At 31.1% G+C, this 14762-nt stretch overlaps 1 protein-coding gene and 1 pseudogene across 1 annotated transcript in view; both read left to right on the forward strand.

Moving 5' to 3' along the window:
• LOC145593227 (large ribosomal subunit protein bL19c-like) overlaps nt 1-14762 on the forward strand; it is a 142377-nt gene that overhangs the window by 46303 nt on the left and 81312 nt on the right. The gene's annotated exons all lie outside the window — the stretch shown is intronic.
• On the forward strand, nt 9248-11091 carry LOC145579925 (phospholipase A1-Ibeta2, chloroplastic pseudogene; annotated as a pseudogene).

Genomic DNA, 14762 nt, shown 5'->3' on the forward strand with positions numbered 1-14762 from the left:
TTTGAGAATTGATTTTATCAACCTTTATTAACTTGTAACTACCTAGTAATAGTAACTACATATGATTAACGGTTAATCCAAGCAATCAATATAAACAGTCATACACTCATACGTGGTCCAATTAAACTGTATCGTTGTCCCCTCTTAGCCAAACAATATTGTTCATATTAGCATTATATAATAAAATGGAGTGCAATAGAAATATTTCATCCCATAAAAAATATTCTTCTTGACCATACTTCACATGTAGTGTTATTTTTTTTAATTTTTTTTTCTTTCTCCGACCAATTATTTCGGCAAGATCGTCTACATTACCGTGTTTCAGTCCACTCCATATAGCCGTGTCTCACATGCCCAAACTTTATAAAAAATTAAATTATTATCGCTTTTATCATTTTATCAAAGCACTATATCTTACTTTTTATCAAAAAAAAAAAAAAAAAAAGCACTATATCGTACTTCTCACATGTCACATCTTCTTGATGATTCTTCAAATAAATAATGATATTTCTCACACGCTATGCGTTGTATATAGTAATTAATTAGTATTAACTTGTATATAAATATATTATTTGACTAATTACTCCATTTTCCTCGAATAAAATAATGTTGATGTGAAGTCAACCATGCCCCACCAGGCCACCATTCTTAATAATATTTCATGCACTACACATTGCCATACATGAAGATTCACTAATTTAGAATCTAAGGTAGATTAATAATCATTTTTACTTAATTGTATTTAGAGTGAGAGAGGCTTTGGAGAAACGAACCTTAGCAAACAAATTCATGAGTCGGGTTGACATGAAGGCCGCTTAGGTCTAACATGAATTCATCTGTAACCTAACACAAGCCCATTGCAAGTTTGAGAGGACACCAAAGGTGTGCAAGGGGCTTGATCTATGGGTCCCGCATTCTAGCTCGCTCACTAATATTGATATAATAAATAGAATAAAGTAATTTTAATGGCCCATTGCACAACATGAATTGACAAATTAAGACATTTGGTTTGGGTTGTGCATGAGCCATGTATAAAGGATCGAGTCGAACCTGACATGCATGAATTTTCCTTTATTCATTTCAAGCACAACCCAGTTTAGGACAAGGCACGTGAGTCTACAAGGCTCGCTCTAGACCCAACTCTAATTTAGTTGTATAGTAATGGAGTATTCTTGACCTTCTAAGCTTTTAATTATTTAATAAAGCTAAATAGTTAGATAGTACAATAGGTGTTAAAATCTTTTTTATTACTTGAAAAAAAAAAGTCAATCATAAATTGCACAACCATTAAAACATTATTTCTATCCATCACTAAAAAAAAAATCATTTTTTATATGTGTTTATACGTTTCACATCTTTTAGGCCCAACTACATACAATAAATAACAAATGGTATCTATGAAGATGACAAAAATTGAATCACAAAAACTCAGAAAAATAATTACTAATTTAATTTGTATAGAACACACTAATCCAACACAAAAACACATTCCATTATGGAGTATTCAATACTTCAATAGTATGATTTTGGCCATAGTTATAATTGAATATCGAAATAGACGTGCCATCTCCTTTCAAAATTGATATCATAATAACTTTATTTTAATGGGCTCCCCTCTCCTTTATCTTCCTTTTTAATTGATCTGACTATTTGGCCGGTAGTAGCTTAGTTTACTCCTCGAGGCTATCATTATAGTCCGTATTTTGCTTGGTTTTAAATTAAATGTATGTTCTTTTATTATAGTTTGTGTACTACTACCGTCCATATTATTTTGATTATTCTCACAAATTTCCCATTTCATCATTTGTATTGTTTCTCAATTCTCATAAATATACCACGGATTAGTATTATCAACGACTTTCCTTTCTTCAAAAAAAAAAAAAAAAAAAAAAAAAATCAACGACTTTCCTTAATTAAGTGTTGATTGATGCGTTTGTTTTTAAAAAGGAAAAATTAGAAATAATAATCCCAACTTTCATCAATTTTGCTACAATAATCCCAACTTTGATTTATTCTGGAATAATCCGAACTTTAGGGGTTCCTCTTTTTCTTCAATCCCAAAAACCGGTGACCGGTTGAATAGGTTAATATTTTTTTTGTTTTTTTTAAAGTGACACGTGTCACAACTGAATTGGCTAAAACAAATTTTTTTAAAAAAAAGAAAAAAAACAACCAAACCTCAGCCACCAACAACCCCAAAAACCACCGACCAACCCCAACAACTAGTCTAACCCAAACGGCGACGCTAACCCCTCCCCTGCGCCGATTTCCTCTTCCCCTTCCCCTTCCCGCCTTTCGCCGCTTTTCCCTTTCCCTCCCCCTGCGCAAACCCGAAAACCTCCTTCCTACTTAAAACCTCCTCTCTGAAACCCGAAAACCCCCCAAAACTCCTCCCCCACCGTCGAAACCCCTAGCCGCTTAGGGTTTTCGGGGTGGTGGGAAAAACGATTGGGGGTTTTAATTTGGCAGTAGGGAGGGGTTTCGTCGGTGGATTTGGGGTTTCGGGGTGATGGATTCGGGTTTTGCTGGTGATTTCGTGAGGAATATGGGGTGTTTTGGGGAGGGAGGAAGACGGCGAGGCGGTGGAGGTTGCTTTACGCAGATGGCCGGCAACTAACGAGCGGCAGGCTGGTCAGTGAGGTGGTTGTTAGGGTGGGCCGGTGGGGGAAGATGAGGTGGCTGGTGGTGGTTGGGGCTTTTTAGGTTTTTTGTTTTTGTTTTGTTTTGTTTTGTTTTTTTTTTTAAAAAAAATATAATTTTTAAATGTTATTGACCAATCAGGGCTTGACACGTGTCAAGTGACCTGATATAATAGGTCATTGACTTTTTTTGACCGGTTTGGGATTGATGAAAAAGAGGAACCCCCAAAGTTTGGATTATTCCAGAATAATCCAAAGTTGGGATTATTGTAGAAAAATTGATGAAAGTTGGGATTATTATTTCTAATTTTTCCTTTTAAAAATAGCACATAATAATTATCTTACTATAGGATGTCTACTTCGTTTTTTTTTAAAAAAAAAAAAAAAAATAGCACGTAATAATTATCTTAATATAGGGTGTCTACTTCGTAACTCTCTATTCGTGTATTAATGTAGGAGACTTATTATGTGTGTTATTTGAGATGGTTATATTATAACAAAACCCTAAATCAAACTAAGCTAAAATATAATCCATTTAGCTTAGCCAAATTACTGATTTAATTTTTAAATTTTTTGCCAAAACTATAATTAATTATTGAATTGATTTTTACCATCATTTCAACTATAGATAATAGACATGTAATGATTGATTGTAAATATTTATTTAAAATTGATGTGAATGTCATAAATATATTCGTAATTCGTAATTCTGATTTATGCTAGAATTATATATAATTGACAAGTATATGTGGAGCTTAAACATGCATGTGCTTTTTTTCCCCAAGAGTATTCAACACATGTATTTATGTAGTATATTGCTGTATTTTGTTTAATTTTCATGTTATTGAATCCCCTAACAATCATTTTTCTACCTTACCAGTAGACAAAACCTTTTATTTTATACTTGTACTATTTTTGTAGACCTATATATCGGCTATATATGGATCATATAAAGTAATAATTTACAAAATCTATGCACTATATATTGTTCGTTGAGGATATATTGGTTCGTTCATATAGCACTACTGTAATTACATTATTTTAGGATGATTAAAAGCTTAATAATGCTCGGGATTCGCGGTACATGTCTCTTAATTGACATTACAATAGTAAACTACTCTTATTAGTGCTCCCTAATTGGCTAATAGTGGAGACACACTTCTATGCATGTAAGTAACATTACTAACATATTTTAAAAAAAATTAAAATAGTATATAGTAGAATTAATTATATATGCCACGAAAAGTCATAAATAGAGGAAAATTTAATAATTGAAACATATTAGTACTTGTAATTATTAGTAGCAAAGACTGATTTTTTTCTAAATGATGCTGACTTGAAAAAAAGCAGCAAAAAACGAGTGCACACTTGCACATGATACATGCCTAACTGCTTGTGTGTGGAAAACCAAAAAGAAAAACAAAAAACATTAAAAAGCATTTAAAAATAAATAAAATGTGTAGCTTAATTCAGCGTGACTTTAATTTAGTGGTAGTTTTGTCCTTAGTAGTGTTAATTAGTTAATTAATTAGATTGAAGATGCATGTACCTTTCAATAGTGTGTTACGTCCATACTTGTAGTAGTTAGTACATGAGTAGTTGTCCCTTTTTTTTTTTTGATACCTTATTATAGCCTATGATTTTCACTTAAAGTATCATTATTCTGGCCGGTAGTCATAAGTAGAAGGGGACATGGAGAAAATGAAGTTAGAGAGAGTGGTATCAAAAATTTTCTTATCTACCATGGCTATCGCGTTGGAGGAAGGTGCATCATGGTGACGCGTTGTCTAGAGTGTTCAATTTATAATTGAATTTAAACTTGACCTGTTTATGGTCAATTTCAGTAATATCGATTAATATGACTTGTTGAATCAACTTGGAAATATAATACCCCACAATGTTTTTAAGTGATGAAAATTTGTTAGGCCCTGTTTACGTACCCCATCTTGAAAAAAATGACATTTAGTTAAATCAATTTCACTTCAATAAAAATGAGTTCAATTCAGTAAAATAATTTCAATTCAGAAAAAAACGATAACTATAAAGAAGAAATATTGTACATAATCATTAAAAATAATTTCAATTCAACAAAATTAATTTTAATTCAGTAAAAATAATTTCAGTTTAATAAAAATAAATTCGTTTCTGCAAAATTAATTTAAGTTTTGCAAAAATAATTTAAGTTTAATTAGTTAAAATAATTTCAATTCAGCAACATGATCTTAGTCTACTCTTGACACAAGATCTTGTTTCTATTAATAGATAATTGGGCTTTTGTTCTTCAAAATTCTTAGACCTTATTAAATTACTATCTTAGCATACATATATAGTAATTCCTCCTAATAGTTATAAAGTAATTTAAATTTCACTTAGTTTAGCAAATGAAATGTTAAGAAGGAAGTAAATAAGATAATAATTTACGTTTTAATATTTTATATGTAATTGATAGCATACATGAAATTGCTTGAATTGTTTTACTAAATTCATATAATTTTAATTTTTTTTAATTTTTTTAATTTTTTTATTATTGACTATAACCTAGTTACTATTGATTTTTAAGGTAGTATTACAGCTTTTGAAATTTAATAATTTGCCAGTATATATTGTCATCATGTGAAGTCATCAATTATTTAAGTTTATTTTTACTAATATTTATTTAAAGTGAAGAGATAGGGCCTTAAAAATTCTATGATTGGAGATGAAATCATCAATTAATTTAAGTTTATTTTTACTAATTTATATTTAAAGTGAAGAGAAAGGGCCTTATAATTATAGGGCCTTAAATATATGTTGATCTTCATTAAATTGAAATGAGAGCATACATATATGGTGTAAAAAGGGTATAAATTTATTATTAAATGTTGTGAACGTACGTTATTTTGTTTGAAGCTCTTTTTATGATAGGGTTATAGACAAACCTTACCAACAAATTTGTAGTTAGGAAAATTACATTACAAAACTTTCTGACAGAAGATTTTCATATACTAAAACAATTGGCAGTACGTGTATATGCTTATTATAGAATACGTATGTCCAAATTATCTAGCGAGCTACTGTAGTTTTATATTATTTATTATAATTATTATCGCGGATTGCGGTCTTTGTCAATTTAAAGTCATACTATTTTACGTGTTTTTTGTATATACATGTATATTTAAATATTCAACACTCGTTGAGTTATTGACACTTTTTGTAAGTCTTTTGGTTCATAAAAAAATACTCCGTATTACTCTATCCGTTTCGTATTAATCGTAACACTAAAATGTTCATAAAACTTAAGAAAATTTATAGGGTAGGGTCCAAAAGAGAAATTTTTATAATACTTAGTATAAAGTATTATTGGTAAGAGAGAGAAATAATAATAATAATAAAAAAAAGGAAAATGCTATACATAGCCCTTAGGGCTACATATAAGCATTAAAAATACTCTTGAAAACTGTTTAAATTTAGAAAAACATGACAAATTCACACTAATTACACTGATCTACGCGTGTTTTTGTCATAAATTCCTAATTTTATACAATTTTCAAAAGTGTTTTTAATGCTTATATATAGCCCTAAGGGCTATGTATGGCATTACCCTAAAAAAAAAAGTAATATACGTGGGGTTAGTATTCTTAGTAAGAAAGAGAATTACTTCGTAATAAAATATTTTTGAAAGTGGGGTTAGTGGGAGGGAGAAATTATAAATAATGGTGGGTCCTTTTCAAATATAGAATTGTTACAATTAACATGAAACAGATGTAAAAAGAAAGTGTTATGATTAATACGAAATGGAGGGATTAATTTAGGAAATCTTCATCCCTTAAGTACCCCTCCGTGGGGTTAGATTGCATAACCTTAAAACAATGAGGTAAAACCTTTAATACTACTAGATTGGCCTTATTCACTTCACCTTATAAAAATAATATCTAGTATGATAATTAAAAATAAGTTTAGTTCAGTAAAATACAATAATTTAGTTTGGTCAAATTAATTTTAATTCAGTAAAAATAATAATTCAGTTTCTATAAAGGAGAAATATAATAGAAAATCAGTAAATATAATTTCAATCCAGTATATAATTTCAATTCAGTAAAAAAAAATTTAATTTTTAATTTCAGAAAAAATAAATTCAGTTCATTATAAATAATTTCTGTTCAACAAAAATAAGGTGAAATAAACATAGCCTAAGTTTTTATATGATTTATTTGTGATGGTTATTAAAATAATGATTTTTGTACCATTATAACTTATTTTATAAAAAATATAAGGATATCATTATATAGGAATTAAAAAAAAAAAAAAAAAAAAAAAAAAAAAACCTTCCTGGCCCCGTTCTACCATTACTGTATAAAGTTACATCTAGCATTATATTTCAAAAATTATCTTGGTTCATACTTCATATGAGATTCTATGGGATTTTATTTTTCATTGTAATTATTTTAGTTGGTAATAAACCAAATGCTCGTAATTGGCATTAATATCAGAATTAGTTGATAATAATTTGAATAGTGCCCTATCATGCACATCAAATATTGACTTCTTCGGTCACAATTTAACTTCAAAAAACCCTTTTACTTTCAAAGATACGATTTTATTTTTTCCTTTAAATTAAGGAAATCCAATGAACTTTACTGCGCAAGGCCTTTGGTGCTTACTTTTTAAGGTAGGTGGAAAAATATTCCTCTATTAGCAGCTCTTCAAAAATAGGAGAAAAATAAATTTGGACAAATACTTTGTTTGACTAAATTTTGTTGATTTAATATAATTTTTTAATATTACATTTCATTGATTCAAGGTAACTAAATTTTGTAGGGCTTTTTGTTGAACGAAATTTCTTACTCCCTTTAACACTGGTAAATTTTTTAAGATTATAAGTAAAGAATAATTCAAACAGAAAACAAATTAAAGATGAAAATGCAAATTTTTGTGATATTGCCTCATTGACATGATCAATGACGCTATTTTTAATCAAAAAAGTTCTCAATGTATGTTTCTTTTGGATCATATTTCAATAAACTTGTTCTTTGGCAGCAAATTTATGTCCAACAAATGTCAGACATGCAGCTAGCTTAAAACATCTCTAACTACTTATTGAATGTATTGACTTGAATTGATACTTAGTTGTAGACATGAACTCATTCAAAATTCAAAGTTTTTACTAATTATTTCAACAAACTAGTTCTTAAGAATTTAGAGTAAGACTTTTATGAGTTTTGCCCCTAAATTAAACAAAAAGAAATTCTCCTTAATTAGAATTTTAAGTAGAGTATATGTATGCTAATGGGTTAATTACTACAGAATTAAAATTAAAGTGAAACACATTTATTGTTTGCTAGAAATTGACAATGCTAGATTTGATGTATACATCTTTCAAAAAAAAAAAAATACTTAGTATTTTAAAAGTATAACCAAGAAACTAAGAAAGACACATGTCCCTATCAATTCTATTACACTTCTCTAACCATAGTGCCACATGTCATATTACACTATTAATTTTTTATTACACCATTTTTTTTATTATTTCATTAAACTTATACTTCATCTTTCATACACATTTCATCTCTCCCCTTTATTTCAACTTTTTTCTATTGTCTCTTTAATTTTAGCCCTTCCACCTTCTATTTAAGCCTTTTTTCGATTAAAGTTCCAAAATTTTAATTTCTTTAATAATGTTTCCGATTACATATTATACCTTATAATGACTTACTGATATTTCCTCACTTATCTCTCAATACAATTTTTACCGATTACATATTAATAATTATACCCTATAACGACTTACTGATATTTCCTCACTTATCTCTCAATACAATTTTATATGAATAACCCGTGCATTGCTCGGGCCAAAAGGCTAGTTATTTTATAAATATCACAACCAATTATTTCTTAATCAAATGTCGAATCTTTTCACCCTAATTTCTTGTAAATCAACTTCATTTACTCATTCCAAATCATATCCATCTTTTTCAGGTGGGTTGGCAATATGATGATAGTTATGTTAATTTGTTCGGTAAAATAAGGTATAAGTAAAAAAAAAGTACCAAATTAAATCTTATCATAAAAATAATAAGCAACATGAAACACTACAAGTTGGACATAATTAATTAACAGTAGCAAAATTTCTTAAAATTATATGAACATAATTACAAAAGGCAGAATTTATTCAAACCAACATTTTTCTTCTCTCATCTCATATCCCATACAGTGGGAATGGATCAGAAAATATGTTGACAAAAACAAAATACTAATAATATTAATATTAATATTTGTTGATCCATATAATAAATAACCAACTCCTGTAAAAAAAAAATAAATAAATAAAAAACCCTTAAAAACAGTAGTCAATACCAAAGTCATAAGCTCAAGAGAGGGTAAAGCCGTCATTTTAATAAAATCAAACAGATAATTCTGGTCAATTTATGAACCGGATTGTTTTTAAACCAGCAGACTTTCAACCTTCAATGCTCTTTCTTTCGTCTCCGGTTCACTTTACGCGATTACACGTCTATATTCTTCAAATTAGCAATATGAAATAGTCTAAATTATTCATTTATAAATTTCCTATTTTACCCTTGATTGATATTTTATTGTTTTCCCACTAAGAAAGTCTAATCCATGGCATTTTCTGTAATATTAAACAATATCTAAGGGTATTTGGTGGAATAGTAGTAGTGGTTGGCGGTCTATATATACCCCCTCTGATTTATTCAAATGACGCTTCAGAGTTCAACAACCCAAACTAACAACCAATTTCATAATATTCTCTCTTTTCTTTTATTTTCCAATCTTTAAAGAAAAATAAATGGCGCAAATTGCTCAATTTGGATCTATGCTTCCATCTCACAACCTTAAACGAGCCGGGCTTCGGTGTGCACAACAATCTTCGATGTCGAGGCCGAGCCGACTATGGGCGTCGGCTCGGGCTGCTCATGTTCAAGAAAAGGGTGGTAATCAAAAGACAAAAGATCATTTATCTAACCTTGATAAGCTGCTACAAAAGGAAGCAGCTCCATTGCCGCCGCGGCCAATGAAGTCCATTGACCGCGAGCAGCAATCAGAGAGCAACCGCAACAGGGGGTTATTGCACGGGCTCAATCTGGCCCAAATTTGGCCCGGGGGGATACCGGGCCGGGCTGTCGAGGCGGCAGCTGAAATGTCGCCTCGTCGCCTGACCCGGATCCAGCAGATGCTACTGAATCAGCAGCCCGAGTACTCCCCCCGAAACCACCTGGGAGCGCGGTGGAGGGAGTACCACGGGAGTAGGGATTGGGCGGGGTTACTTGACCCTCTCGACGAAAATCTTCGTCGAGAGATGGTCAGGTATGGGGAGTTTATCCAAGCTGCATACCAAACCTTCCACTCTGACCCCGCCACTACAGAGGCGGGGATCAAGTCGTGGAGGGAGGTGGGGTTACCTGATAAGTCGTATCACGTAACCAAAAGTTTGTATGCCACATCATCCATTGGACTACCTAAATGGGTGGACGATGTGGCACCCGATCTAAGTTGGATGACGCAGCGATCTAGCTGCGTCGGTTATGTTGCTGTTTGCCAAGATGAACGTGAGATTGCTAGGATGGGAAGGAGGGACATTGTCATCTCCCTTCGAGGAACCGCCACGTGCCTCGAGTGGGCCGAGAATTTCCGGGCCTTACTCGTCCCAATGGACGAATCCAACAATCAAGCAACCGAAGAAGATGAAGCCAAGGTCGAATGTGGGTTCCTTAGCTTATTCCGAACCCAAGGAGAACACACCCCAAGTCTAGCCGAGTCAGTGGTACAAGAAATTAAAAGACTACTAGAAACATACAAAGGTGAAACATTAAGCATTACAATAACCGGACATAGTCTTGGTGCAGCCCTAGCCGTACTAGTGGCCGACGAGATTAGCACTTGCGCCCCGGATGTCCCTCCGGTGGCGGTTTTCTCATTCGGAGGACCACGTGTTGGGAACCGTGCATTCGCCGAACGTATAAAGGCCAACAACGTAAAAGTGCTAAGGATCGTTAACAACCAAGACGTGATCACAAGGGTACCCGGTGTATTTATGAGCGAAGAGCTAGAACAAAAGCTAATGAACAATGCACAAGTAGCCGGTGTTGTTGAATTCCTAAGCAATAAAATGCCATTAGCATACTCTCATGTTGGTACAGAACTTAGAGTTGATACTAGAATGTCACCTTATTTGAGACCGGATGCTGACGTGGCATGTTGCCATGATCTGGAAGCTTACTTGCACTTGGTAGATGGTTTCATGGCATCGAATTGCCCATTTAGACCGAACGCCAAACGAAGCTTGTTTAAATTGCTAAGTGAGCAAGGGTCTAATGTGAAGAAATTGTATACAAGCAAGGCTAAGTCCTTGACTTTGAAAATCGAGAATGATGGAGTAGTGTCTATGTCTAAATGTTTACCTAGTCCGTCCTCATCATGAAAATTAATAAAAAGATTATTTTCTCCCCGAAAATTAGTGTGGGAGAGAATTTTCGTACATTTAACTTTCTCTGATTTATCTCTACTAATTAACAACTAACTCGTTTATAATTGGTGTTGCATAATTACTTAAAAATAACCAATTAACTTTTTCATCCAATTTTTGGACCATTTATTATCCACACCAAATTTATATTTTTTGAGTGGACGAAATTAATTTAACATTCAGGTATGGCCCTACAGCTAATTGTGTGAGAGTTATTGAAATGAAGATTTGGCTTAGAACTAAGCTAACTAATATGTCTGAGTAATCAGTAGAATTATAATCAATATTTAATTAACTCTGTAATTAATTATGATAATGCAAGAGAGAGTATGCTAAAATTCTCTTATCAGTAGTTTAATTTTTAGTAGGTAAATTAAAACTTTATGAAACCAGGTTTTTTTTTTTTAATTTTTTTTTTAATACAGTTTAAAAAAAAAACACATAATTGAATTGACTTTTTAAAAATCTACTGAAAATGAGCACGATATAGATTTTGTGGCAGACCAATGAAACAATTTCAAGTCGATCATGATGGAATTGGCGAGTAATTAAGCTCATATAGCCAAATAGCCAATTAACAATTACGAGTATTAGACAAAGTGGTGCACCAATGTAACATGAAGCATGATGAATCGCGTAAAAAGGTGACGAAAAAGAACAGTGTGATATTACTTTTGCATAAATAATCAATCGCAATGTCAACTAATCGCTGTTGGCTCGTTACATTTGTTAAACCCTCAATTGTGGAGCTAAGGTTTGTATGTACTGTACCCCCACACTCACTTAATTGTAACTTTTTAAATTTGTTTCTTAATTTCGATCTATCTCTATTCCTTATTGTTTAATTTAATACGGTTTGAAAACTTCTTTATAAGAGAAAAATACATAATCGAAACGTAAAAACAAAAAAGAACGGATGGAGTATAAGTTAGATTGCCAGAAGTGGTAATTTATTATTTTCTCTACTAGTTAGTTTGAATATGATTTTAAAATAAGTACGCCAAAATATTTATTGATTGATAATGCATCACTGCTATATAATTAGTATTAAGTATAGATAATCTATTTACGTTTTTTTTTTTTCTTTTTCAAAAAACTGCCTCAATTTGTAAAAGCGAGCTATCAACATCACATTCTACTCTGTATATTGTAAACTCTTGATCTAGCTAGCTAAATTTTGTTATTTCATTTTAATTAGTTTATTAGCTTGTTCATTTGGATACAATGTATATAGGTAATATACATATGTTTTTTTTTATCTTTTTGGATCGATCACTAGTGAAGTCTTAGATCTATTGTTTACAATTGACAACTTCCACTATTCAAAATCAATAGTCTATGTCTATGTCATTTTTAAGCCATAATTTTTATCAAAGACTTTTTTTAAGATTTTGGTCATACTTTCTACATATAATAATATTAATAAATTTGCATACATGTTGTGTCAAAAAAAATTTGCATACATGCATGGAACATAGAAAATATGACTACTCTTTTTAGACTATTATGTTCAAGTTGAACTTAACATATATTGATCTGAAATTCTTATAACATTTAAATATATTTTTAACTCCGTATTATTTACATTACATGCATTATTCACGAGCTAATTACCAAATGTTAGAATCTCAATCTATTTCTTTTTCAATCCTTGTAATTACACATTGGTTTGTTTTTCTTTTGAAAAGTTCGAAATCTCATTATTAGATGATCAGTTAATACGAATTTACAAATCATCGATACGTATTATACTACATACTCCGTATATTATAGGTTAATTGATACAAGATGAGATTCCCTGGCCCTTGGAAGCAAAACAAAGCAATATAACTCAACGCGTGCAAATTAAATACAATCGAAAGACAGACTCTAACATGTTAATAATATTTTGTTCTCTGACCTTGAGCAATAATACTAATCGGACAACTGTTTTTTGATACAAACTGATAGATGCTGATTTACGAATACAGGATAATACAATTTTATTGGAGTACTACGTATTTTATATTGCAAGAAATAATGAAGGGAAAAGTCACGCATTTTTTAGTAAAAAACGCTCTTTTGTTAATTTTTTTTTTTTTTTTTTTCAAAAGATAATAAATCCAATAAAATAATACGGATTAAAACGCTAGTTTGACTAAACTTGCATGCAAAATTGTTTTACTTTTTTTTTTTAGCATTAAACGACGTCTAATTATAGCCGCGTTTGCAGTCACATTCCCATTACTCGTACCTAAAAAACTAGGATAAGTCCACTTCGGATGGTGGAATATATTTTCAACAAGCATACGTTTGCTAATTAAATTAATGTTTATTCCATAACATATGGAGGTTTGGGACTCCTAATTTCCATGATATTTGGAGGTTTGGGTTTCCAAACCAACACTTTAACCCCATTATTTGACCAATGATGAGTTAGGCTATATCGGAAACAGTTTATTAAATTCACCCAATTAGTTTGGTCGTATTCTCTTTACCTTAAAAAAAATAATGTTTAGTTAGTTTAGCCCAATTATTCTCTTTACTTTTAAAAAGTAATATTTCTGTGTCAAATTAAAAAAAAAAAAGTAAAATTCCGAAATAACTTTAGTTCAGTAAAAATTGGTAACTATAAAGAAGCAATATAAATAGAAATTAGTAAAAATGAAACCTAAGCCGCTAGATTATTCACATTTTTGAAATTATAGTTGGCTAGTTTCAAAATTGTAACCTAAGCCGCTATATTATTATTAACTCAAGTTAACGTTTTTTTTTTTTTGACGGAAAAACAAGGTATCAATTTAATCAATTAAAGAGTCAAATACAAGAGTATCCGACACACACGTCGGGACTTCCTCAATTCACACTTGGATCATCTAATCATAGTTTCTAGGGGCGTGTTCGTATTTACTGAACTGAGCTGAACTGAATTGAACTAAACTGATTGGAGCTGAACTGAACTGAACTGATTGGAGCTGAACTGAACTGAACTGAATTGAAATGAATATTTTATGAAAGAGGGAAATTAAGAGTTGAGCTGAACTGAACTGAACTGATTGGAGCTGAATTGAACTGAAATGAGCTGAAATTAAATAAATGTGAACATGCCCTACTTAACTACTAACAAAAGCAAGCCTATATATGAGCAACACCATTGCCCTTAACAAGGCTAAAATATGATTGAATCTACCGACTACACAGCTACACCAATATCTTTGATTAGTATATACATTTGCATACTAGTCTAAAAAACTAGGATAAGATTAGTCTATTGTTGACGATGTCTAAAGTTGTAAATTAGGCTTTCAATATGAGTGCGGAAGACAAATCACCAATAGGCAAGTTTTTTTTTTTTTATATAAATATACTAGATTAAACCCCGTGCAATACACGGTTGTTAAATAATCTAATGACAATAAATTTTACCAAAAATAATGGAGATAAATATTATAAATAGACTTAGTAGTAGAAAGTATGAAATATTGTGAAAGAAATTAATTAAACATGTTATAGTTACAATGGGCAATTTGATATTTAAGGACATTTATTTTAGATTTTATACAAACTAAAAGTAATAATTTAATTACAATAAGTTTTTTTTAGTAAGTGGTTTTGGAGGCAAAACTTTTTATAATATTTTGCCAAGTGTTCTCTAAGTTTCGCCTTTAATATAATGTAAT

Source organism: Chenopodium album, chromosome 2 (assembly GCF_948465745.1).
Source record: "Chenopodium album chromosome 2, dcCheAlbu1.1, whole genome shotgun sequence".
Lineage (NCBI taxonomy): Eukaryota > Viridiplantae > Streptophyta > Magnoliopsida > Caryophyllales > Amaranthaceae > Chenopodium > Chenopodium album.